The sequence below is a fragment of the Capra hircus genome, chromosome 17 (assembly GCF_001704415.2).
Source record: "Capra hircus breed San Clemente chromosome 17, ASM170441v1, whole genome shotgun sequence".
Classification (NCBI taxonomy): domain Eukaryota; kingdom Metazoa; phylum Chordata; class Mammalia; order Artiodactyla; family Bovidae; genus Capra; species Capra hircus.
In genome coordinates, this window is record NC_030824.1 from 68,792,301 (window position 1) to 68,819,864 (window position 27,564).

Below are 27,564 nucleotides of genomic sequence, written 5' to 3' on the forward strand. Positions count from 1 at the left end.
TAATTATAAGCTGAAATACAACTGATATATTAACAAGAGAAGCTTTACTCTAGGTAAAGGTCAAAGTTCAAATAAGCATTTTTGGACACTGGAAAAATCTTAGGATCTAATAATTTCTGAGAATCCCTAAGGAGTATACAGATTGCAAACTGAGAACTTCAGGGTATTGAAACATACAGAAACAAATTGAGTTCAAGTTTACATTTTAAAAATTTCTTGTTCTTATGCTTGTACTTATCTTTTTTTCAAAACATGGATACCAATAATAACATTTGCCTTATGTATGTCAAATGCTTTAATTAAATTTGCAAAAAAAAAAAGTTAGCAGTATGAAGACTGAGAATTTCAAATACTTCAGTGTCCCTCTTTTCAGAGTTACGTGTGTATTGCAAAATTTACCTGAAGTGGATGTTTGTAGATCCTTCATTCCGACTGTTTTATTAGGAGTGGAATCCCTCACTAAGACTGCAGGCTGAATGGGTTTGGAAACAAGTTGGTTAATAAATAATGTACCTTTGATACAATCCACAGTTCATAATTCAAGATAAAAACATAAATGATTTAGCCTTCATGTTAGGATATTTCTCAGGAGAATCTAAAAGGGAAAAGGGACATAGAGTTAATTACATGTAAACATGAAAGCCAGCTCTACATTCATGCAGAGTTAGTACTGAGCAGAAATCCTTGTGCTCAGCCTTGGCAGTGAATACATTTGGTTTTAGTGTCTTGCTTTCAGGGGGATGTTAGGACACCAGCAAGACAGACTATGAATCCACTATACATAGTGAAGAAAAAATAGAAATAAAGGTTTAACAAAACATGCAGTTAAGATTTCAAAAGTAACATTACATTTTCAATGACTTTATAAAATATTAAAGTGCACACAGACCAGTGTGAACATGCCAACTGATGAGGAGAAAAGTGATCTTAATCAGAGGAACAAATCATGACCGCAAGAAGATAAATGTGAAAGTAGATGGTAAAATGCAACAGCATTATCTGGAATGAAATACAGCAGTATCATTTACACCATTAAACTACAAGTATTTATTACGTTCTTCAATCCGTCCAGTCATTTAAGAAGTGCACAGCTGGGATGACAGTTCAACTGAATGCATAATTCATTTCTCATTAGAGAAAGAGTAATGAACTGATTAGCTGGGATACACACTTGTAGAATAATGGTTCATAAAAATATTCACTTTTTTTCCATACCCATGTGGGCTACTGGTATGCCTTCATGTCTTGGCTCCTCTAGTTTAGCCATCTTAAAGTTTCTCGATCCAATCATGCAAGAAGGTATATAAGACACATCTAGAAAATAACGTATAATAAGTTCTCAATATTGAAATACAATTATCAAAAAGGAAATAATAAATTTAACTGTCACACAATTATTAGATATTAAAAATCTTCCATGTTTCAAAATCAATGTGAAAGTGAAAGTGAAGTTGCTCAGTCATGTCCGACTCTTTGCGACCTGTGGACTGTAGCCCACCAAGCTCCTCCATCCATGGGATTCTCCAGGCAAGAATACTGGTGTGGGTTGCCATTTCCTTCTCCAGGGGATCTTCCTGACCCAGGGATTGAACCCAGGTCTCCCACATTGCAAGCAGACGCTTTACACAGAACTTCAGATCCAAGTACTAACATCAAAGATGTCAAGGGAGGAAAGGAAGCCAGGTTGAAAGAAGAAGGGGGAGGAGGCGGGGGGGGTGGGGGCAAAAGGGGTGGCTTTACAGACGTCTCCTGCCACCTACAGATACCCAGGCATTATGGGAATTTTCCCTGGGCTCCAGAGAAGGGAAGACTGGAACTCGGCCCTACCAGAAATCAGACCAGAACCAGAATTCGAGTTCTCTGCCAAGAGGAGGTAATCAGTCTCCAATCCTCAGCTCAGGCTGAGGGCCCTTCCACCAGATTCCTGCATCCAGGACTGGGGAACTAGAAAAACAGGGAAAGATAGGAAGGGTTAAGGAGAGGAAAGAGAGAGGGAAGGGGAGAGAGGTAAATAAAGTCTCTTGTTCCTTACTGGTCGGGGCACTCTGGCCAGTTGTCCGCGTCAGGAGGGGACAAAAGGGTCCCAGTTGCGGCCGCTGGGTCTGGTCCCTTGGCAGGCAAGCTGGCCCCTGAGTACCCTAAATGTACATTTCTCTAAATGTAAGAGTGGTCAGGATGTCAGTCTCAGCGAAGAGGAGTCCCACCAGAGTTGCCATTTGTTGCAGGAAGGCGGACCCCTTCCAGGGCCCAAAACTGGGCTCTTGTCTAACACTCGGAAATGAATTGTCCGAGGAGACACGTGTGCTGACAAAGCAAGAGATTTTAATGGGAAAGGGCACCCGGGGGGAGGGCAGTAGGGTAAGGAAACAGAGGAGAACCGTACTTATCGAAAATAATAATTCTAGCATTTAGGGAATGAACCCTATTAATCGGTTTTGTTTCAAAACTTAGTTTGGTTTGGTACACCATGCTACTACTTCAAAGGATTTCTGTGAAACAACTGTCAAAAAAAGTCAATGCCCCCCTATTCACATTAATCTAATTTGAATAACAAATACCAATACAACATATATCTTTGATGTCTGATAGGTATTTGGAGTGGCTGGAGTTTCCTCCACTTCTAGCACCCCTTCCCACTTCCAGTATTCTCTGGAGCAACAATGATCTTATCTCTTCTCAATCCAAATACACTGAAGCCATCTAGAAGGAGTTCCTTCAAGTTTCCTCAACTCCAAACTCACCTCCCTAAGGCCTTACTTTCCTCCCTTTGTCCTTTCACTAGATCTTTCCTCTATAAAGGGTAATCTCTGGATCATGGTCTTAATTCTTCCCCCTTTACATTCTTTCTATGGATCATCCCCACCACTTCTTTTTCCCTCTTTGCTTAGCAATGGTATCTTACCCCTGTAATTGCTACTTCAACTCTTTGCTTCCCTCTGGCTACAGACACATTTAGAAAGAAAAACAAAATAATGCTTTTCCTTGATCCTGTTATATCCTGAACTCTCCAAAGCTCTACTTCCAGATTTCTCTAAATGTAAGGCTACACGCTTGCTACTCGGAGAGCTAGTTAGAAACCCAGATTCTTAGACTTCCTGCTCAGTATGTGCACTTCACACAAGGTTCCCAGGCTACTAGTTGAAATCTCAGAAACTCTGGTCTATACTGAGTCTGCTTCTACATTACTTCAACTTAATTTATTCTCCTGAAATCTTAGCCTCAACTTCCTCACTCTAACACTTCCCCGTAAAGTGAAACTGCATTACAAGTTGGAAACTTTCCAGTGGACTCTCCACCAGGCTGTAAGTTCCTTGATCTCCCTATCACACCCCCTGCTTGCTCCTTCTTTCTAGTTCTCTTTTGTTGGCCTATGTGACACCATCCTATAAAGCAGCAATGTTTCGTAAGATACCAATTTGCACACATTACAGCTGAGCACCTATGCCCACGCTCCCCCACAGAGGATGACAGAGGTCCCTCTGCATGCCCAGGGACCGCAATCCTGAATGCCTTCCTAACAATGAGGAAGACAGGAAGAGGGGAAAGCTTTGCTGTTCTTCTCTGACACATTTTGGTGCTGGAAGCTCACTTCAAATGCATCATCCATATCAAATACTCTCCCTTTTTCTAAAGCGTTCTCTTACTTATTGCCCCCTTCCTCCACAGACCTGTGCCTCTTTCCCTTCATTTCCTCCCTACACCCTTTGCCTCTCTAATCCCTCACTCCCTCATTCCTCTTGTTTCTTAACCTTCCTTAGGTCATAGAGTATCTTGAAACAGAATTAATTTTTTTTTTTTTTTTTTGGCCCATGTGTCAAATGGAATCTTAGTTCCCTGAATAGGGATCAAACCAGCACCCCCTGAATTGGAGACTCTTAACAGCACAGAGTCCTAACCCCTGGACCGCCAAGGAAGTCCAGGAGCTAAATAACTTAGCTCCTTAAATTGGATTCTCAATTTAATCTGTGGCTGACACGTGATAAGATACACTATTTCCCTCCTTTTCTCGTCTCTACCTCACTACACATCTGACAGGTAACTTTCTTTGCCTATTAGAATATATCAGCATTTCCATTTTTTTTTATTTTTTTTAAGTTTTTATTTTTACTTTATTTTACTTTACAATACTGTATTGGTTTTGCCATACATTGACATGAATCCGCCACGGGTGTACATGAGTTCCCAAACATGAACCCCCCTCCTACCTCCCACCCCATATCATCTCTCTGATTTCCATTTTAAATCAACATTCTATGGGAATGCAAACTAGTACAGCCACTATGGAGAACAGTGTGGAGATTCCTTAAAAAACTGGAAATAGAACTGCCTTATGACCCATCAATCCCACTGCTAGGCATACGCACCAAGGAAACCAGAATTGAAAGAGATACGTGTACTTCAATGTTCATCACAGCACTGTTTATAATAGCCAGGACATGGAAGCTATCCAGATGTCCATCAGCAGATGAATGGATAAGAAAGCTGTGGTACATATACACAATGGACTATTACTCAGCCATTAAAAAGAATACATTTGAATCAGTTCTAATGAGGTGGATGAAACTGGAGCCGATTATACAGAGTGAAGTAAGCCAGAAAGAAAAACACCAATACAGTATATTAACGCATATATATGGAATTTAGAAAGATGGTAAGAATAATCTTGTATGTGAGACAGAAAAAGAGACACAGATGTATAAAACAGTCTTTTGGACTCTGTGGGAGGGGAAAAGGGTGGGATGATTTGGGAGAATGGCATTGAAACATGTATAATATCATATATGAAACGAATCACCAGTCCAGGTTCAATGCAGGATACAGGATGCTTGGGGCTGGTGCACTGTGATGACCCAGAAGTACAGGGAAGGAGGTGGGAGGGGAGTTCAGGATGGGGAACATGTGTACACCCCTGGAGGATTCATGTTGATGTATGGCAAAACCAATACAATATTTTAAAGTAAAAAAATAAATAAATAAACAGAAAAAATAAATCAACATTCTGTCAAATGACTTTTCTATAAAATATAGTTCTTACCTTCTACTTGTCCATTTAACGTAATTTTTCCTCTTTGACCAGCAGCTCCGGATAAAAGATCCACATACTTCCATGGAAGGCTCTCAGAGATACTCTGTTAAAATTAATACTGAGTTGCATGAAGATTTCCTAATTTCTTTTGAAGAAAATATCCTAGTTTTAAAAACTGGCTACATTTAACCCGGTTAAGACAGGTTTGCCAAGATCCACAGCTGCTAAGTGACAGATTCAGGACACTGACTTCAAACACAGTGCTGTATCACCAGGCAGTGGCTACCTGCACCTAAGGGATCAGGCCCTTCTCATCTCCTTCCAAAGCTGCTGCCTTCAAACAGAGCACTGCTACTTCATGTTACTTTAAGGACGGCTGCCATAAAGGTTCTCTGAGCGTGCTGGTTAAACTATCCAAAATGGTTTGTACTTACTAAAACATCACAAAGCAAAGCTAACTGCTGTTATTATGTCACATGTTTCTTACTATTCGCTATGCTTTTGCTTCTCTTGAAATGTTCCTTGCAGATTAACTTGACAATCCAAATGTAATAATACCTTCAAGTTTCAAGCACTATCTTTTCAATGTTGATGTGGTAAAAACCACAATTCAACCCGTTTCTCTCTAGCCCTCTCCAGCAGTTTTACACATGCACATGTGCCAAAGAAAAATACATTTGCTAGGGAGATTGGGGATGACACAAACACACTACACACTACAGTGTATAAAACAGATAACTAGTAAGGACCTACTGTGTAGCACAGGGAACTCCACTCAATATTCTGTACTGGCCCATGCAGGAAAAGAATCTAAAACAGAGGTGATATACATATAGAGAGATATAACTGATTCACTTTGCTGCACACCTGAACTTAACACAGTATTGTAAATCAACTGTACTCCAATAAAAAATAAAGGAAGCAAGGAAGAAAGAAAGAAAGGAACATTTGATCACAGACTCACTTGGAACAATGCTTCAGTTTTTAGATAAATGTCATTTCAGAACACAAACAGATTCCTTATGATTTCTAAGCCTTGATTTCCATATTACACTGAGTTCATTAGGTAAACCTTGACAATTAGCTAAAGTGTACTATGTGGTAGTATTTAGCACAGAATTATCTTCTTGATTAAAAATCAATAATTAAAAATTAAAATTAAAATCAGATTAAAAATAAAAAAAATTTGATGGGCAAATGCAAAGGTGAGAAAGTCACAGCATCTTCTGCTTTTATGTTTTTACATCACTAAGTTGTTTACATTTCAAAATAATAACAGAAGACAGTACCTCAGAATCCCAAGGTGATTCTATATCTTCCTCTTCTCCCAATCCTAAGGCTGACGTCATATCTGTAAAATGGAGTCACAGATACATTACTGAGAACATTTACTACTATGAATTTTAATACATATATTAATTTTAATACATTATTAATTTTACATACATTAATAATACATACATTCATTAATACATATATTAATTTTAATACATATATTTTCCACTAGTTCAATAAAATATACTAGTGGAAAAGAATTTCAGACAGTTGAAGCATTTTCAGGGAGTAAAAGTTGGTAGTACTTGGGTCACTTCTGAAGAAAGAGAGCAAAAGAAACACACTTAAAAAGAAATGTATGCCATATTTGCATCTATGCACTTTAAAGGTTTTTACTTGTGCTTTTAAGCATAGAAAAAAATCCAGACATTCACTTACTTACCACTTCTATTATTTCTGTGTGTTCCATCAACAGAACTCAAACGGTCATGATTTATTTGCTCTTGTGGAGCCCTTTCAATAATATCTGTATCACTTTCTTTGTCTACAATCTCTGGTTTGTGGCTCCTTCCTATAAAAACAAGACAAAATAAAACAAAAACCAAACTTCAGAAAACATATTCATTTATTTGGTCATTCAGTCAATCAGTAAGATGACATTCACTGTTGTCTAAGAAATCATAGACACTGTCCTCAGAGAAGTTAGAAATGTAAAGAAAAGAGTGATTCTGTTCTGTGTTCTAGGCAAGGCAGAGATACGTGAAAACAAGCAAGAGGGCAGAAAAGTGTCCTTCAACAGCTCTGCAACTGAAGTGGACCAAGCACAGGAAGGGTACAAAGGAGAGAGGAGGCAGGTGAACCCATGAAGCTCAAGGAACGCTGTGACAAAGGGCTGTGTCTCAGAAGAAAGAGTACAGAGCTGGGATGTGAGGGGGATTCTGGGAAGGACAACCCAACAAAAGGACAAAGTGTGAAACAGTGTGAATAAGTCATGTGGAAAACTAGAGCACAGTTACTGGGAACCCTACAGAGAGACGAAACAGAAGGACCGGGTCAAATGGCAAAAAGCAAGTGTCATCTTTTTTCTGCACGTGATGGGAATCTACTACAGAAGTAAAGGGTTACATCATCACAAATATATTTTATTTTATTTGGTGCCATGCTTTTTTTCAAATGAAAGGGGAAAGACTACACTGTACCAGGGAGTAGCAAACATGACATTATTTTACAGGACAGCACTGTGAAAAAAAAAAAAAAAAAAAAAGACACTACAAGCAATGCTCCAGAGTGGACAGGAAGCAAACTAAACACTGCCCATCACCCAGAGTTTCCATGAAACTGTAATTAAAAAGTTGAATTTGGCTTTAAAAACAGCCAAATAAAAATAGTAAAAATCATTCTAAAACAAACTGCAAAGCCAAGAGGAATGAAAAGATTGACAAACATGTTTTAGAAAGATTACTCTGGCAGCAACATAAAGATAAACATCAGGGAAGCAAAACTTGAAAAGACTATTTCAAGATTATAGGTGAGAAAGTGGATTATGATAATAAGACATGAAAAATGATAAGCAGGTAGAAAATACTGAACCTGCTGAGTGACTGGATGCAATAATTTCAAGGAAGTTTGGAGTCCGGGATCTTTCCTGCTGCGGCATTTCAGTGATGCTGTCTTCTAAGATAGGGAAAACAGAAGACAGTGTAGCTTGCAAAGAGTCGGGGACGAGGGAAGCATCAGGAACAAGGCCTTCAGTTTGCAGAGAAATGAATTAATTATGCACACAAGGGACTCAGAAGAAAGGATTTGGATAAATACCTTTGGATTAGAAATAGATAGCCTTATTCAGGAAAAGCATAGCTGTTAACATAACTATTTGTAAAATATGCTAACCTGGTATAATTAATGCAAACCTATGCAGAATTCTGAACTTTTGAAAATAAAACAATACCAGGGGAAGAAAACTATGACATTAAAATTTTCAGTTATATATTTTAACACCTGTTTCAAGGACATAAAAACATACTTTTATAAATATGTGCAAATATTCATGTCTGGGATATTACAATAATAAGCATTTTTGAGTGTAATGAAAAGGTTTAATAGTAAAACACCAAAAGATTCCTTTTTAAAATTGATCTTAAAAGACAACTTTTAAATTGTAGATTAGAAATGCTTATGTGAGTATGGAATTATGAGTCATTTTAACGTACTACTATGAGCTAAATTGAAGAAAGTAGGAAAAACCGCTAGACCATTCAGGTATGACCTAAATCAAATCCCTTATGATTATACAGTGGAAGTGAGAAATAGATTTAAGGGCCTAGATCTGATAGATAGAGTGCCTGATGAACTATGGAATGAGGTTTGTGACATTGTACAGGAGACAGGGATCAAGACCATCCCCATGGAAAAGAAATGCAGAAAAGCAAAATGGCTGTCTGGGGAGGCCTTACAAATAGCTGTGAAAAGAAGAGAGGCAAAAAGCAAAGGAGAAAAGGAAAGATATAAGCATCTCAATGCAGAGTTGCAAAGAATAGCAAGAAGAGATAAGAAAGCCTTCTTCAGCGATCAATGCAAAGAAATCGAGGAAAACCACAGAATGGGAAAGACTAGAGATCTCTTCAAGAAAATTAGAGATACCAAGGGAACATTTCATGCAAAGATGGGCTCGATAAAGAACAGAAATGGTATGGACCTAACAGAAGCAGAAGATATTAAGAAGAGGTGGCAAGAATACACGGAAGAACTGTACAAAAAAGATCTTCAAGACCCAGATAAATCATGATGATGTGATCACTCATCTAGAGCCAGACACCCTGGAATGTGAAGTCAAGTGGGCCTTAGAAAGCATCACTAAGAACAAAGCTAGTGGAGGTGATGGAATTCCAGTTGAGCTGTTTCGAATCCTGAAAGATGATGCTGTGAAAGTGCTGCACTCAATATGCCAACAAATTTGGAAAACTCAGCAGTGGCCACAGGACTGGAAAAGGTCAGTTTTCATTCCAATCCCAAAGAAAGGCAATGCCAAAGAATGCTCAAACTACCGCACAATTGCACTCATCTCACATGCTAGTAAAGTAATGTTCAAAATTCTCCAAGCCAGGCTTCAGCACTACGTGAACCGTGAACTCCCTGATGTTCAAGCTGGTTTTAGAAAAGGCAGAGGAACCAGAGATCAAATTGCCAACATCCGCTGGATCTTGGAAAAAGCAAGAGAGTTCCAGAAAAACATCTATTTCTGCTTTATTGACTATGCCAAAGCCTTTGACTGTGTGGATCACAATCAACTGTGGAAAATTCTGAAAGAGATGGGAATACCAGACCACCTGACCTGCCTCTTGAGAAATCTGTATGCAGGTCAGGAAGCAACAGTTAGAACTGGACATGGAACAACAGACTGGTTCCAAATAGGAAAAGGAGTACGTCAAGGCTGTATATTGTCACCCTGCTTATTTAACTTCTATGCAGAGTACATCATGAGAAATGCTGGACTGGAAGTAACACAAGCTAGAATCAAGATTGCCGGGAGAAATATCAATAACCTCAGATATGCAGATGATACCACCCTTATGGCAGAAAGTGAAGAGGAGCTAAAAAGCCTCTTGATGAAAGTGAAAGAGGAGAGTGAAAAAGTTGGCTTAAAGCTCAACATTAAAAAAACGAAGATCATGGCATCTGGTCCCATCACTTCATGGGAAATAGACGGGAAACAGTGGAAACAGTGTCAGACTTTATTTTTGGGGACTCCAAAATCACTGCAGATGGTGACTGCAGCCATGAAATTAAAAGACGCTTACTCCTTGGAAGAAAAGTTATGACCAACCTAGACAGCATATTCAAAAGCAGGGACATTACTTTGCCGACTAAGGTCCGTCTAGTTAAGGCTATGGTTTTTCCTGTGGTCATGTATGGATGTGAGAGTTGGACTGTGTAGAAGGCTGAGCACCGAAGAATTGATGCTTTTGAAATGTGGTGTTGGAGAAGACTCTTGAGAGTCCCTTGGACTGCAAGGATATCCAACCAGTCCATTCTGAAGGAGATCAGCCCTTGGATTTCTTTGGAGGGAATGATGTTGAAGCTGAAACTCCAGTACTTTGGCCTCCTCATGCGAACAGTTGACTCATCGGAAAGGACTCTGATGCTGGGAGGGATTGGGGTCAGTAGGAGAAAGGGACGACCGAGGATGAGATGGCTGGATGGCATCACTGACTCTATGGACATGAGTCTGAGTGAACTCCAGGAGATGGTGATGGACAGGGAGGCCTGGCGTGCTGCGACTCATGGGGTCACAAAGAGTCGGACACAACTGAGCGACTGAACTGAACTGATGAGCTAAGAAAGAAATATAAAACCCTATTTGAAAATTCACAAGGTTTTCTTCTTATTTCTGTGTAAACAGCACACTTAACAACTCTAATTTCCCATCTGTGCCTTCTGGAATAGTAGGTAAAGATTGAAGGAATGATCTTGATATTAAAAATAGTAGCAAAATTATGATTATCCTAGCTGGAGATAGAAAGGTTTTCAAATACATCTATGATTATCAAGCAGGGCTCAAATTTCGTGTCAGGAAAGAATAAACAAACTGAAAAAATCAAGTAACCACAATTTCTGAGTTTTGGATACAAAAGAATTGATATGTTAGTTTCATATGTATAACACAGAATTGACAGGATAGTTTAACACCTATAAATACTGAAGTTAATATAAAGTTTCTTAAAACAACATAGAGTATACATATGGCTAGAGATATTTTAAAAAGTAAAAAATTATCTTCCAGAGATAATTTGTAAACCCTGTTGGTAATTTTTTTTCCTTATGATTTTATAATAACAAGTAGTCTACATAAGAAAAAGAAATCATAAATTGTAATTTCATTCATTTCCTGTAAGTGCCATTACATGTAGATATTAGGAAAAGACAAATCAGAGTCTCTTCAGCAAAAAAAAAGTTCTACATTTTTTCTTTAAGACTATTGCACCTGAAAATTTTCTCAATGAATGAAGAGAGAGTAAGAATGTCATTTATATAATTATAACTTTTATAAAAAGACTAGATAAAATGCTTATTTATTTCCTCTTTATTTTCAAAAAGATCTAAAACACCCACCAAGATTTTACCAAACAGTAAGATAAATTAGTTAAGTACATTAAGTATTTATCAAACAGTAAGTTAGAAACCACAAGAAACAGAAAGGCCAAAAGTTCTTAAATCATAATAAATCTGCTAAGGCCTAAAACAGAAGTCACCTTGAATTGTCTATGAACTAAAGTTTTGCTATATTAAATAGAGGACATTGCTTCATTACTTTCAAAGTGAGAATTTGTTTAAAAAGACAAATCACTTCAAACTGAAATGAACTTCCAGAGGGAACTATATTCAATACAGATATATACATACATGTGTATGTGTCAGTCCCTCAGTTGTGTCTGACTCTTTGTGACCCCATGGACTGTAATCCACCAGGCTCCTCTGTCCATGGAATTCTGCAGGCAAGAATACTGGAGTGAGTTGCCATTTCCTTCTCCAAGGGATCTTCCTGACCCAGGGACTGAACCCAGGTCTCCCACATTGCAGGCAGACTCTTTACCAACTGGGCCACCAGGGAAGCCATATATACATATATAAGTATAACCAAGACACTCTGCTGTACATCTGAAACTAACACAATATTGTAAATTGATTATACTGCAATTAAAAAAAAAAAAACAAGAACCACCATCAACCTCAAAAACAACCACCAAAAAAAGTAAGGAACAAATTTTCTTTCAGTTCTTCATAAAAATCAGCTATATGTCATTCAAAAGAGTATGAGCACTGCTTTTTGTGACCTCACTGTCACCTCTTAAGTTGAATTTGAAATAATTCTTTTCATATTTATAATATAGAGTTCCTCATCTGACATACCCCCACTATTTCTGTTGTGTTTGTGTAATAATCTGTCTCATCCTGACCCTCATTCCATTTCATATTCACCTTTTCCTTCTTAAATGAATTCTTCCCTTTCATCCCCCTCCCCATGTTCATATTCATCTAGCTGTTCTTCCTAATTGCTTTGTAATGTTTTTCTTTCATAAGGGCATACTTGGTATGCCAGCATTTATAAATCTGAAGCATGCACATATATTGCTCTTATTATCACACCATTTTGTATCGTGACTTTGAAAGCTTCCATTTCTGTGGTAGGATCCCTTGTGTCATATAAGGGGACATGACATGTGAATGGCATGTGAAAAAGTACAGGGAAAAAAGAGTTACAAACAAAACAACTTGCCTTTGTGAGACCAAGGCCCGCAAGAGACTTGAGAGGTTGTGGAAGAGGCTCAGGCGATGGGAAGGCAGGATGAGAGAAGCCCCGGAATCCAGGTGATGGTTCGGGAATGGTTTCAACCACATCTTCAATTTCACCATCAGAATTATTGTCCTCAGAGAAGGCTGTACTTTCTGGACTCACAATGCCACATTTTGCTTCTACTATAGTGAAAACAAGTGAGAGTACATGAGAATATCTGTAATTTCAAATCAGTGAATAAAACCAGGAGGACAGTCTTAGATAACTTACTGTTTCTCTTGGATTGCTGAGAAGCATTCATTAGCTTCATTAAGTTTGGTTTCAGGACATTCTGGAGAAGAAAATAAGAACTTTAAGAATAATAAGAGTCAAATTTAATAAAATAATTATAACATCTCCCATTCCTCTATATCTAACACAAAGAGCACAGGCTCTGGAGTCATTCAGATGTGGATTCAAATCCCAGTTCTGCCACTGACTAACCTTCTCATGGGGTAAGGATTATGACAGATGACATAGGAAGCCCCGGATGTTCCTCCCCTTACCCCTAATATACTGCTATACAAATACTATGACACCTACTAGATTACTTTCTCTACCAAAATGTTCTAGAATAAAAATTTATCCCCAATACTTTAGAGTACTATGTCTGAAAAACTAAGCTATTGAAATTAGTTGCTATGTTTTGAAATTTGTTTGCATAATTTCTATATGCATGAATTATTGCTTGGGAAGGGAAATATGAAAGTTTAGTTTTTAGCAGAACCTTATTTAAATAGGTTAGAACTGCAAATAGGAAAAGTTATTTCTATTCTGTTTGTCAAAGAGCTAAAGACAAATGATTTTTAAAATTCAGCTCATTCTAAGAAAGAGGGGAAAAAATAAGAGTAAACCTGTAGGGCAACGATCATGAGTGAAAGCCACAAACACTCTAAACAGAAAGCCATAAGCAAACATGTTAACAATAGAGGCAGAGATAGATGCACTCAAAGAGCAGACACTGAAGAAATGTATTCTGCAAGGAGAAATTAGGTTAACAGGAAATATTAAAAATGACAAAAGGTAGGGTAGGAAAAAGAAAGGAAAACGTGAGATATGCCTAGTGAAGTACAAACTTAAGGGGAAAAAAAAGAAAAGCATAACTATAATGAGGTATGTGGAAAAACATATTTATTTAGAACTTATATACAACAAATCAGTAATATATCAGTATTGCTAAGAATACACTGAACAAAGCCTGTGCTTTATATGTTTTTATTAATATATAAATTATATATCTACACTGCTCAAGTTTTATGAAAATATCAACATAAATTATATATAAAACATATATTTAAAATAGAGGCTTTTGTTCATTGCATATCCCTAATAATAGTAATTTATATTACTTTAAAACTGTTTATAAATAATACTGTAATAAAGAGTTTATTTTTGCCAGTATAAAAAAGCCATTCAATTAGCCACACATGGTTATCTATCACTACCTGACTGCTGTCAAGTATTACTGGAGAGAGAGGAATTGATAAAGAAATATTCCTAACATTTCACTGGGAACAAGGACTGGTAGTCAGAATTCTAAGGAAACTATGCTGTTTGAAAAAAAAAAATTAATGGAATACAAGATGGAGCTAGAAAGCTATTGGGTGGAAGAAGTTTGGGGTTGGCTAAAAAGTTTGTTTGGGTTTTTCCATAAGATGTTACAGAAAAACATGAACAAACTCGTTGGCTAACCCAATATATGGGAGCTCTCTGCACCATCTATTCAATTTTGCTGCGAAACTAAAAGTGCTCTAAAAAATAAAGTCTATTTTTTTTTTTAAAGAAAACAGAAACAATGGTTGGATAAAATACTGAAACATGCTATAACACTTAGGAGCCCTGAGAATATTATACCAAGAGAAAGAAGCCAGTCATAAAAACCACATACAGCATGATTTCATATATGTCTAGAAGAGGCAAATCTATAGAGACAGAAAATAAATTAGTGGTTGGGCTGGGCTCATGGAGGTGGGGTGTCTGAATGAAACGGGAAATGATTGCTAATGTGGGATTCTTTTGAGATGAGGAAAATGTTCTGAAAGTTGTTGTGGCCGTGGTTGCACAACCCTGTGAATACACTAAACACCACTGAACTATACATATTAAATGGGTGAATTGATGGTATGTGAATTGTATCTCAATAAAACTGTCATTTTCTTAAGTAAAGCTGCAATTTTTAAAAAGTAACTGGTTAGAACCCATAGCATGCATACTTTAAACATTAGAATGCTGAAGAATACTGAAGAAGTCTCTAGACTTCTAGAGATAGCAGATAGACTTCTCATAGTGATAATTCAGCAGAAAGGCATGTCATAAATATCCACATGCCTAACAACAGAGCCTCAAAACAAACAAAGCAAGAACTGAAGTTACCAAAGATAGAAACAGACGGAAATTTTAAACACCAGTTTCTTAACAGGTAATAGAAGTAGATCCAAAGTGGGGGGGGGGGGGATATAAGTAATGTACACAATACCATCAACCACCTTGTCTAAAATAAATATTTTGAGGATTGACGCATGTGCACTACTGATGTATAAAAGAGATAACTAATGAGAACGTATTGTATAGCTCAGGGAACTCTATCCAATGCTCTGTGGTGACTTAAGTTGGAAAAGAAATCTAAAAAAGGGAATATATGTATACATATAACTGATCCACTTTGCTGTATAGCAGAAACCAAAGTAAGATTGCAAAGCAACTCTATTGCAATAAAAATTAATTTTAAAATACGTTGAGTATAACAAGCAGTGGTTAAGCATTCACTTCATAATTTTTGTCTCCTTGGAACCTCTAAGGATCTTTCAGTGGTCTGAAACCTTTCTTTAAGATTTCCTATTATCTTCTTTCCTCTTATTATTTATGTATTTACTCTGGGCTGTGCCAGGTTTCCGCGGCTGCATGTGAGCCTTCTCTGGCTGCGGCAGGTGGGGGCCGATCTCTGGTTGCGGTGTGCGGGCTTCTCGGTGCAGGGGCTTCTCTGGCTGTGCAGCCCTGGCTGTAGGCTGCGGGGGCTTCAGACGCTGTGGCCTGCGGGCTCTAGAGCACAGGCTCAGAGGTTGTGGTACACGGGCTTTGTTGCCCTGCAGCATATGGAATATTCCTGAACCAGGGATGGAACCTGTGTCATAGGCAGATTCTTAAACACTAGATGAACCATCAAGGCGATCTTCTGAAAAGGGGTGACCAAAGTAATTTGCACAGATGCCTTTTTCCTTCTTAACATTCTTTTCAAACACAAAGACTTATTCAAAACCATCCCATTTTCCCCAAGACACAAACCCTGTATTCTTTCCTCTTAGATATTTTAATTCTCTACTCCTTGGAACCCAGGTGGTTTTGACAAGCAGCCCTGCTCCCCTGCAGAAATATGCTGGGGGCCAATCACAAGCCGTCAGCCAGAGACAGACAGCATCCAGGCGGGTGGGTCTGGAGTGCTGCAAACAACACAGCAAAGGAAATGGACCTGGGCTGCACCCCCGTTTCATCACACAGCAGTAGCACCTGGCAGGCACGTGTTCATTTCCTATCAGCAAGCAGCAAAGGCGAGGCACGAGCTGGATCCTCCTGCTTTTCCCAGGAGGTGGTTTCACTGCCAACGCCTTGTGATGCTCTCCACGGTCTTAGGTTCGTTCCATAGCACGGTTGCTTTTCAGCACTTACCTGCCAGCTTCTGACTCTTGAGACCTGTACAACCTCCTTCAACAGATTGTGCTTAGTCACTCAGTTGTGTCTGACTCTTTGTGACCCCATGGACTGTAGCCCACCAGGCTCCTCTGTCCATGGGGATTCTCCAGGCTAAAATATTGGAGTGGGTTGCCATACTTTCCTCCAGGGGATTTTCCCAACCCAAGGATCAAACCCAGGTCTCCTGCACTGAAGGCAGATTCTTTACTGTTTGAGGCACCAGGGACTATCATATAATGACCTGCATAAAACCTAAAAGGACAGGCCTGTGTCGGGGCATCAGCACATCAGCCGGCCTTCCTTCACACAGAAGAGGCCACACCAGGGGCCTGTGTTTCTCCATCCTAAAGCCCAAGGGTCCCAGAGCGTGTCATTTCCCTCAAATCACTTGCAGGTAGTAACAGCACACTCTGTAGCTTTAGGACCAAGCTAGGATGGCAGTGCGCATGTGTGCTAAGTCACTTCAGTTGTGTCCAACTCTTTGTGACCCCAGGGACCGTAGCATGCCAGGCTCCTCTGTCCATGGGATTCTCCAGACAAGAATACTGGAGTAGGCTGCCATTCCCCCCTCCAGGGGATCTTCCTGACCCAGGGATCGAAGCGGGGGCTCTTATGTTTCCTGCCTTGGCAACCAGGTTCTTTACCTGGGAAGCCCAAGGATTGCAGGGGGAACATGAAAAGAGAGGAGGTGCTCAGTGTTGTTATGTACACCATGGGAGGATGTCAGGGACAACTTCTTTTTAAAAAGGAAGAAAAGCAAGTTGCAAAATGGTGTTCTTTCATCCAAGAAATATTTACTGAGGGAATCCCCTGGCAGTCCAGTGGTTAGGACTCCATGCTTTCACTGCTGAGGGCCTGGGATCAATCTCTGGTCAGGGAACTAAGATCCCACAAGCCATGCAGCAAGGTAAAAAAAAAAAAATAATATATATATATATATACATATATGCATATATACATACATACTGAGCATGCACCATTCTAGGCACTTAGGACACTGCTGCTGCTAAGTCACTTCTGTCGTGTCCAACTCTGTGCAACCCCATAGACGGCAGTCCCTCAGGCTCCCCCGTCCCTGGGATTCTCCAGGCAAGAACAGTGGAGTGGGTTGCCATTTCCTTCTCCAACTGCAACTAACTAAACAGACAAACCTGGCAAATAAGCAAACCCTGTCTTAAATGGTGATAAGTAACATGAGAGAAACAGAGCAGGAGGAGGCAGGGTATCATTGACTCACAGCCTTTAAATGGGGCAGACGGGGAAGGCCTTCCTGAGAAGAAGACTTTTAGGCATGTCTGAAGGTCGTGTATCTTGGTCTGCATATATATGCCTGGTGCTTCCCTGGTGATTCAGTGGTTAAGATCTGCCTTGCAATGCAGAGAGCAAAGGTTTGATTCCTGGTTGGGGAACTAAGATCCCACATGCCATGGAGCAACTAAGTCAACAAGCTGCAACTAGAGAGTCCACAACGAAGATCCCACGTGTGGAAACTAGGACCAGACATAACCAAATAGATAAATAAATATTAAATATTTTTGAAAAGCCAGCCTGGCCTCAAATGATTTCAAGAGGTCCCTAAACCCCCGGGCATTCCCCTGCCTTCTTCTAAAGCCTGAAATTTCTTTAATGAGGGGGAAAAGAAATCTATTTAATTCCATTTAATTCCATTAAATTTCTATTTAATTCTGTACTATCAAAGAGAAATATCTGATGGTTTTGGAAAAGCTGGCACACAGCGCTCCCATGTTACCAGGTGACCGTAGAAGCATATGGTTGATGTCTGGACTTTGCTCCATCACAAGGGAAGGGGAGCACAAATTTCAAGAAGATAGGTGGGTCACTGAGTCAGAAGGAGCAAAGGCGGCTATCAGACGGCACTCATCCCGGCTCAGCTGCCTCTGCCTGTTTGGCGCAGGACAGGGCAGCTGTCTGCTGTGTGGTGCGCCTGTCATGTGACTAAAACCAGGCAATTCCAGTACACTAACCATGACGTTCACACAAGGCAATTTAGCAGTGACCGGGCACCCTGGACACTCACTGATCAGCAGCGCTACACTGGATCCTCACCTTCTGTACCATCTGCACTAAAGCGAGAAGGGAGCTCTCTAGCAGACCCACTTTGAAAGAAAGGCTAAAGGAAATTCTTCAGATTCAAAGAGAATAATACCAGAGGGAAACAAATTTCAAGAACAAAGGAAGAGCAGTAGAAATGGCAAATAACTATGTAAATATGAGTCTTAAGGTTTTTTGGTCTGTGCCATCCAACGTGTGGGATCTTAGTTCCCCAACCAGGGGAGGAACCCTTGCCCACTGCAGTGGGCGCTCCTAGTCTTAATCACTGGACTGCCAGGGAGTCCCTAATTTTAAAGAAGTGGTCAAAGCAGTCAGCTTTTTCTACTTCTTATTTAAGAAATATTTATTTTTATGTATTTATGTAGCTGTGCCAGGTCTTGGGACAGTTGTGGCACTTTGGGACCTTCCATCTTCATTGCAGCAGGTGGGATCTAGTTCCCCGACCAGGGATCAAACCCAGGCCCTGTGCACTGGGAGCGCAGAAGCCTAGCCACTGGACCACCAGGGCAGTCCCGAGACTATTTTGTATGTATATATGATGTACATATGTATGACAGCAGAAAGCAAAATTTCTAACACTGTCTGAAGCACAAAGATGTAGCACTAAGTGGTGGTGTGGCTTCTATGTTCTCCTTGACGTGGCACAATCTTATTTCCAAGCAGACAGAGAAAAGCTAAATATGAATACTATAAACTCCAGAGCAACCACTAAAATTCAGAGACACATGGGGGAAAATATCAATATGGAACACTAAGAATATAACCAACAATACAGTCGATAATAATGTAGGGGAATATAGTCAGTAATCAAGTAATACCTTTCATGGTGACGGATGGTAACTAGATTTACTGCGATCATTTTGAAATGCATAGAAATGTCAAAGCACTATGCTGTGCACCGGGGAACTAACAGAGTGCTGTAGTCAATTATACTTCAAAAATAAACAAGTTCATAGAAAAAGAGATAGGATTTGTCGTAACTGGAGGTACACAGAGGGGTGTTGGGAGGAGAATTGGAAGAATCTGGTCAAAGGGTACAAACTTCCAGAGCACCACCTACCCGGGTCAGGCAGCCGGCCCAGGAGACCCCGTCCTCCCGGCCTCTGAGGCCGGACCCAGATTTAGGACCCCCGGGACGAAACACCCTCTGCGCGCCCGCCACAAGCCCACCGGAGCCACGAGCCCGAAACACCAAGGGGTGCCCAGCGAGCCCAGCTCCCGCCGCCAGCCCGCCGGCCAGTGTCCAGGCACGTCCTCCCATCCACGGGCTCGCCGGAGACACGCGCTCCTGCAGGCGATCCGAGCGCTCCAGAAGGGCACGCGCCTGCTGCTAAGAAAGACCCTCTTCTGCCGCCTGCAACTCTCTCATCCATCTAGCCTCCCGTCCCTTCCCCTGCCCCGAGAGACTGTCTCCTCCTCTCCAACCTCCAAGACCAAGAGAGCTGTGTCCGCCTTCTCTAAGCTCCCTGGAGCTGACATCAGCCACCAGTTAGGACCCAAGAGTAAACACTAGGAAAGAACAAAGGTGAAGATTCAGGGAGACTCACGGAGAGAGTCTATCTTCTCTTGAGTCTCCTTTTCCTCTCCACTCCTCCCCCCATCCCCGCTCCTTCACCAGCAAGAGAAATACGTGTTAAATTCACTCGTGGTGTGGACTTCAGTTGGCAAACCCAGGCCCTGCTGGCCCTGCAAGAGGCCGCAGAAGCGTTTCTAGTTCGGCTCTTCGAGGATGCCTGTCTCCTCTCCTTACACGCCCGCCGCGTCAGGCTCTCCTCAAAGGGTGCTCAGCTGGCCCTGAGGATCAGAAGCATTCAAGGGCACAGCTGGGCTCCGGGCACCCACCCGTGTTTCTGGTGGATACCAGAGCCCCTCTGCCCATGGCTAGGACCAGATCCACGGGGTACAAGGTGTTGCCTGCACTTGCTGTGTCTGAGTAGAGTGTGTGAGTTGGCTTCCTAGTTAGTTTTTTTGAGAAGGAGAAGACTGCATGGCTTTCCTCTCTAACAGAGGTAAAATATGAGAGAATCAAAGTATTCCAGAACTCTTGAGAATAATTTTCAGATGAAGATACTCTACTTTGCAAATTATTCATATGACTGTTTGATGATTTGGAAAACATCAGATTTTCTAGGTTATAGGAGAAAAGGATATTTACTGATTATTTTAAATCCTCTTGTACCATTTAAATGTTTTACCATATGTATATTTACTTTTATTTAAAACATGATGGAACAAATAAGGGAAGAGCACTCCAAATATCTGTCCTCAAATTGACTTCATCATTAGTGGCAGAAGCAAGTTCCTGTGTGCGCTGTGCCTGTCAACAGATCCAAAATTCAACTGAGACGAAAACAGAAAATTGTTAAGGTCTGATGTTTTACCTCCTCTGGTAAACTCCTACCAAAGTCATTCAGAAATTCCAACTTGCAAACTTGATTTGATTCATCTGCAAATCATAGATGTATCATAATTTATACTTCAGAATTCTTCATTCCAGGATTTTAAAGAGCCTTTTCAATGTTTTTACAGGTATTTTTATAACTTCCTTGTGGAGAGATAATAAAAATGATTCTTAATGAAAAAAAATTGAAGCAAAGTTACTATTATACAGAGATTGCACTGTGTTCTTTGTGTGTTAGTGCTAATTTCTTCATTTGGACACTGTTTTCCAAGAGCCACAATTTAAAGAGAATTGAGGGCCGCATTTTTGTCTCCAATGGAGTAGAGTGTGAGCTGATAAAATCCTTGCCCTTCTTTTGTAACTGAAAGCAGTTTAAGTGACTTCCAGGGAAATAGGAAGTGCCACCAGAAGACTTTTGATATTGTGTGTGATGAAAATGATTAGTGAGGGTGGATATTAATAATGATGTAGTCAACCAACTGAATTCAAACTAAATGGAAGGACCAAGTTCTGTTGTTCAATACATTTTAACCATTGGAAAAACCTTTTCCTGTTCTACGTCAACTCATTTTTATGTAAACAATGGAATAAACCTTATCTATGAATACATTTCTTTTTAAAGGTACAAATCTCCAACTGTAAGATAAATAAGTACTAGGGACATAATCTACAACACAATAAATAAAATTAATAAACACTGTTCTATGTTATATATGAAAATTGTTAAAGAGGAGAGTGAAAAGTTTGGCTTAAAGCTGAACATTCAGAAAATGAAGATCATGGCATCTGGTCCCATCACTTCATGGGAAATAAATGGGGAAAGAGTGGAAACAGTGTCAGATTTTATTTTGGGGGGCTCCAAAATCACTGCAGATGGTGACTACAGCCATGAAATTAAAAGAGTCTTACTCCTTGGAAGGAAAGTTATGACCAACCTAGATAGCTTATTCAAAAGCAGAGACATTACTTTGCCGACTAAGGTCCGTCTAGTCAAGGCTATGGTTTTTCCTGTGGTCATCTATGGATGTGAGAGTTGGACTGTGAAGAAAGCTGAACGCCGAAGAATTGCTGCTTTTGAACTGTGGTGTTGGAGAAGACTCTTGAGAGTCCCTTGGACTGCAAGGATATCCAACCAGTCCATTCTGAAGGAGATCAACTCTGGGTGTTCTTTGGAAGGAATGATGCTAAAGCTGAAATTCCAGTACTTTGGCCACCTCATGCGAAGAGTTGACTCATTGGAAAAGACTGATGCTTGGAGGGATTGAGGGCAGGAGGAGAAGGGGACAACAGAGGATGACATGGTTGGATGGCATCACTGACTCGATGGACGTGAGTTTGTGTGAACTCCAGGAGTCGGTGATGGATAGGGAGGCCTGATGTGCTGCGATTCATGGGGTCGCAAAGAGTCACACACGACTGAGCGACTGAACTGAACTGAATATTGAACAGGACCTTAAAGGGCCAGAAAGACTCTGACAAAGATGAACACAGCGGGAGGCATCTTCCTCTCCAACTTCAAACTACATCGTGGAGCTATAGTAACCACCACAGTGAGGAACTGACAGGAACACAGACACATGGACTCCAGGAAAGAATAGAGAGAGCCCAGGAACGAATCCACATGTACGTGGTCAGTTCATGAAAATCAAACCAGTAACGAGCAAAGAGGAAAGGGCAGTCTTCTCAAGAAACAGTGACAGGAAAACTGGCCACCTACACTGAAGAACATCAGTGAAGGTCATCCTCTAGATCATCTAACAGAAATCGAACTGGAAACCCGCCATCTTGCACATGGAGCTCCTTCCCCACCACCCCCCGAGTCCTCTGAGATGGACCTCCAGTCAGCGCTCAGCTGGACACAGGAAGCGTCTACTTTGTCCTCATTTTTCCCTCTTGCAGCGCCTCCCTGCTGGCGGGCAGTGAGGCAACCCCGCTTCTCTCAGCCTGGATGCAGCCCCGTTATCCAGGAGCCTGAGCCCTGACGGCCCTGAGGAGACAAACTCCCGCCAGCTGGTCACCGAGCCCAGTCTGATCCTGCGCCCGCGGGGCAGAGGGGGTTTTGGCGCCCCCTGAGGGCCGCCAGAGAAGAGCGGGCAGCTCCGCGCTCACAGACCTCAGAGGGCTCACCCAGAAGCAGCTCTGCTGTGGGCACTCAGACTGGAAGCCCAAACTGAAATGGAGCAGAATAGCTCCATGACCCTCCTCAAAACATGGCTAAGGAAAAATCAGAGCCTGTATGGAATGCAGCCATAAAAAGGAACACATTTGAATCCATTCTAATGAAGGGGATGTACCTAGAGCATATTAAAGAGGGAAGTCAGTCAGAAAGAGAAAAACATGGAATCTAGAAGGATGGGTCTGATGAATCTGTTCACATAGCAGCAACGGAGATGCAGACATAGAGAAAAGACTTGTGGATAAGGGTGGGGAACAAGAGGGAGAGGGTGAGATGAATGGAGAGAGCAGCATGGATGCATGTATACCAACATTTGTAAATAGACAACCAGGGAGAATTTGCTGTATGACTCAGGGAACTGAAACTATGGAGAACAGTGTGGCGATTCCTTAAAAAACTGAAAATAGAACTGCCTTATGACCCGGCAATCCCACTGCTGGGCATACACACCGAGGAAACCAGAATTGAAAGAGACATGTGTACCCCAATGTTCATTGCAGCACTGTTTATAATAGCCAGGACCTGGAAGCAACCTAGATATCCATCAGCAGATGAATGGATAGGAAAGCTGTGGTACATATACACGATGGAGTATTACTCAGCCATTAAAAAGAATACATTTGAATCAGTTCTAGTGAGGTGAATGAAACTGGAGCCTATTATACAGAGGGAATTAAGCCAGAAAGAAAAACACCAATCCATAAACTAATACATATATATGGAATTTAGAAAGATGGTAGCAATAACCCAGTATGCAAGACAGCAAAAGAGACACAGATGTATAGAACAGTCTGCTGGACTCTGTGGGAGAGGGAGAGGGTAGGATGATTTGGGAGAATGGCATTGAAACATGTATAATATCACATATGAAACGAATCACCAGTCCAGGTTTGATGCAGGATACAGGATGCTTGGGGCTGGTGCACTGGGATGACCCAGAGGGATGCTACAGGGAGGGAGGAGGGAGGAGGGTTCAGGATGGGGAACACGTGTATACCCGTGGCAGACTCATGTTGATGTATGGCAAAATCAATACAATATTGTAACATAATTAGCCTCCAATTAAAATAAATAAATTTATAATAAAAATAAATAAATAAAAAGAAAAAAGTGAGGGGACACACGTACACCTATGGTTAATTCATGTGGGTGTATGACAAATCAAACCAATATTGTAAAGCAATGATCAATCAGTTAAAAATAAATAACTGTTTAAAAAAAAAAAAGACTAAATGAACAGAAACACAAACTTTGCAACTAACACCGTAGCTCAATTTTAAAAACTATAAAACTTTAGAAAACAACAAAAGATCTACATGACCTTTGGTCTGTGATGAGTTCTAACACACAACAAAAAAGCCAACTTACCAAATTATGAATATAAATTGTTTAAAACATTGACTTTTACAATTTTATACATTTACTCTGTGAAGGACCTTATTTGAGAGAACCAAAAGACAAACTGTGAAATGAACCACTGACCACCCACCCTTGCCAGGCAACAGAGAAGAGAAAGCACTTGCAGGAGTCATCTTACAAAAGGAGGTCCTGGTAAGGAACAAGGAACTAACAAGCTACCACCAACCAGGATTCTGGAGAGGTCAAAAAGAGATGGGAGACTGCAGTGCAGAGGTCCTACCAACTTCCCAGGATCCTCCTCGCTGGAATCCATCTCAGCTGAGTGATGTGTGTGCCCCCAGGAAGGATCCCAATTCAGAATGACTGGCAAGAGACAAACCAGAAACTAACCCAATGGCCAGAAAACCTGAGACTGTGAGCCATGTGGCAGAGCAGTTCTCTCCATTTCCCTCACCCTCCTCCCCTCCGCCCCGGCAGCCCTTTCCAATAAAGTCTCTCGCTTGGACGGCACTCCTCTCCTCGGACAATTTACCTCCAAGTGTCAGACAAGAAGCCACTCTCAAGCCCTGGAAGGGATCCCCCTTCCTTCATCAAAACCATGATCCAGGAGAAAATATCTTCCAAATGCTACCTTGTAGAGAAGGAAATGGCACCACCTCAAGTATTCTGGCCTGAGAAATTCCAGGGACGGAGGAGCTTGGTGGGCTACAGTCCAACAGCAGGGCATTTCTGAGGAGAGGAAACAGTCCCAGGGAAGCTGAAGTGCTCACCAAAGGCCCCAGAGCTTTGGATGGCACAGCCAGACCTGTGGCTGAGGGCTCCCAGCAGCCAGGCCTCTTGATCCTGGCCTCTCTCACCAGGTACATGTGTGGAAAACTAGAATCAAAAATATGCCTGAGGGCGTCCCTGGCGGCTCCATGGTAAAGAATCCGCCTGCCAGTGCTGGACATGCAGGTGTGATCCCTGCTATGGTTAGATCCCATATGCTATGGAGCCGGTGAGCCACAGCTGCCGAGCCTGTGCTCTAGATCCTGGAAGCCACAATGCCGAGCTCACATACTGCAACCACTGAAGCCCGTGAGCCTGTGCCCCGCAACAGGAGGAGCCGCTGCAGTGAGAAGCCCACACACCACTAGTTATGGCCCACGCTCACCCGAACTAGGGAAAAGCCCACACACAAAGACCCAACACAGCCAAAAATACATACAATTGTTTTCCTAAAAAATGCGTATCTGACAAAGAATCTCTACTCAAATTGTCCAAGAACACTAGAGCAAACAAGCCCATTCATAATTGGTAAAGACTGAAATATACACCTGGGCACTGAGGGTATACTGATAGCAAACTATTATACAGAAACATACTCAAGATACTGGTGAAATGCATGCACAGCCCCCTTTGGAAGACAGTCTGACAGTTTTTTCAGTAACCACATGGGACAAGCACTGAATTCTATGCATGACAAGCGGTGGAAGCCAGGTGTCTTATCATTGGAATGGGAAGATATGGAGAAACAAAAGGAAAGGTTACAAGATCCAAGGAGACATCATCACAAATTACCTTTAACTGAAAATGTTCAAAGGTAAGCTCGAATACATGTATGTATTTCCAAGTATTGTCAGCTAAGCATATTTAACTCCTACATGTATGTTTTACATATCATTCTCTAATGAAAGGGAACAGGAAATGTCCCTGGTGGTCCGGTGGTAAAGGATCTGCCTACCAATGCAGGGAACACGGGTTCCCTCCCTGGTGCTAGAAGATTCCACATGCCCAGGGGCAACTAAGCCCTTGTACAACTATCAAAGTACTTGCATGCTCCAGAGCCCAAGTTCTGCAATCAGAGAAAGCACTGCAATGAGAAGCCATGGTATGACAACTAGAGGGCAGCCTCTGCTCACTACAACTAGACAGCTAGCAACAAAGACCCAGCATAGTCAAAAATAATTCAATGTTAAAAAAAAAAAAAAGCAAGGACAGAAGTTCTTTGAATAAATGACTGAGGTTAGGGGTGAGGCAGTAAATATATGAGCTGGATTTTCACAAACAAGAACATCCATGCAAAGAACAAGCCTGCAGAGCTCTGTGCCCATCAGCCACAGGAAGAGACTGCCTCCTGACAGCCAGCAGCATTTACAAGTGACCTCCTAAGGCCTTCGTCAAACTACAGGGGCACCTATGGGTTTTTTGTTTCCCTCACTTTTCTGACTCTTTCCTTAAAAATACGCACATTTCTTCATAGAATGTCACAGTGGAAGGAAAACAGGCCTACAATTTTTAGACCTCAATTTGCAAAAAAACTTGGAGCTTGTTTTTTTTTTAATTAAAGCACCACATAATTTAAAATTTTTACACGTTCTAATTATTCAGTTCCAAAACACCAAACTTATTGCACAGGGTCCCCATGGAAAGGCCCCCTCTCAGCAGGACAGCCACAAATTCCACCTTGAAAGGGCAGCAAGGTGCCCTCCACCCTTCTTTTCTGCCTCGGTGGCCACCAGGTTTTTAAATCCATGCACCCTACTAAGTTTCTAGGGTGCAATTCGTGTACCCTTCCCTTTCCTATCCCAGCAGGTGGTCAAGGGCCCACCGGGCTGCAAAGTGCCAGAAGCAGGGCTGGACCAGCCAGCCAGAGTAAGAGTTATGAAGTCCCTGCAGGTGAAATCACCAGGCAGGATAAATCCCTTGGACTTCCAGCAGGCACTAGGCTGCTTGGGAAAACCGCGCGGGTCAGAGCTTTATGCGAAGGGGTAAAGCGGTAAAACGCTTGACCCCAAAGGCGAGGCCTTTCTGCGACCGCCAGGTTAGGGGGCTTCGAGACTGTGCCAACAGAGAGGGCAGAAAACGTGGTTCCCTGCTCCACCGAGTCCCAGTTCCCTTACCTGTGGTCCACACCCGTCCACTCCGCAAACTGGATGCCAATCAATGGGGACCCAGGAGCACATGAAATGGACGTTCCCAGCCGCAATGGTGACCCCTGAGAGCACAACTGGGACGCCCCGCCCCCGACGTGCTCCCTGTGCGTCACCCGCCCCCTCACCACCACCACCACGCGCTCCCGGTGCGCCCCGCCCCCACGCCCACTTCCAGGACAGCCCCACGGGCCTCGCTACTGCCGCCAGGTGAAGCACAAGGACCAGCAAATCCACCCCACAGAGACAATCCAAGCTTTTTATCAGCTCATCTGCCTATGATTCAGGGATAAAACTATGACTACAGAAAGCAAAGATGACCTG

The 27,564-nt window shown here is 41.6% G+C and overlaps 1 long non-coding RNA gene across 1 annotated transcript in view; it reads right to left on the reverse strand.

Moving 5' to 3' along the window:
- Positions 1 to 27,324, reverse strand: part of LOC102178931 — a 66,727-nt gene extending 39,403 nt beyond the window's left edge. Inside the window, exons 1-9 of the long non-coding RNA XR_001919374.1 lie at positions 27,211 to 27,324; positions 12,864 to 12,924; positions 12,572 to 12,775; positions 6,744 to 6,872; positions 6,316 to 6,377; positions 5,036 to 5,129; positions 1,216 to 1,314; positions 567 to 595; positions 400 to 472 (exon numbers count right to left, since the gene is read on the reverse strand). This is a non-coding gene — a long non-coding RNA (ankyrin repeat domain-containing protein 26). The remainder of the gene's footprint in view (positions 1 to 399; positions 473 to 566; positions 596 to 1,215; positions 1,315 to 5,035; positions 5,130 to 6,315; positions 6,378 to 6,743; positions 6,873 to 12,571; positions 12,776 to 12,863; positions 12,925 to 27,210) is intronic.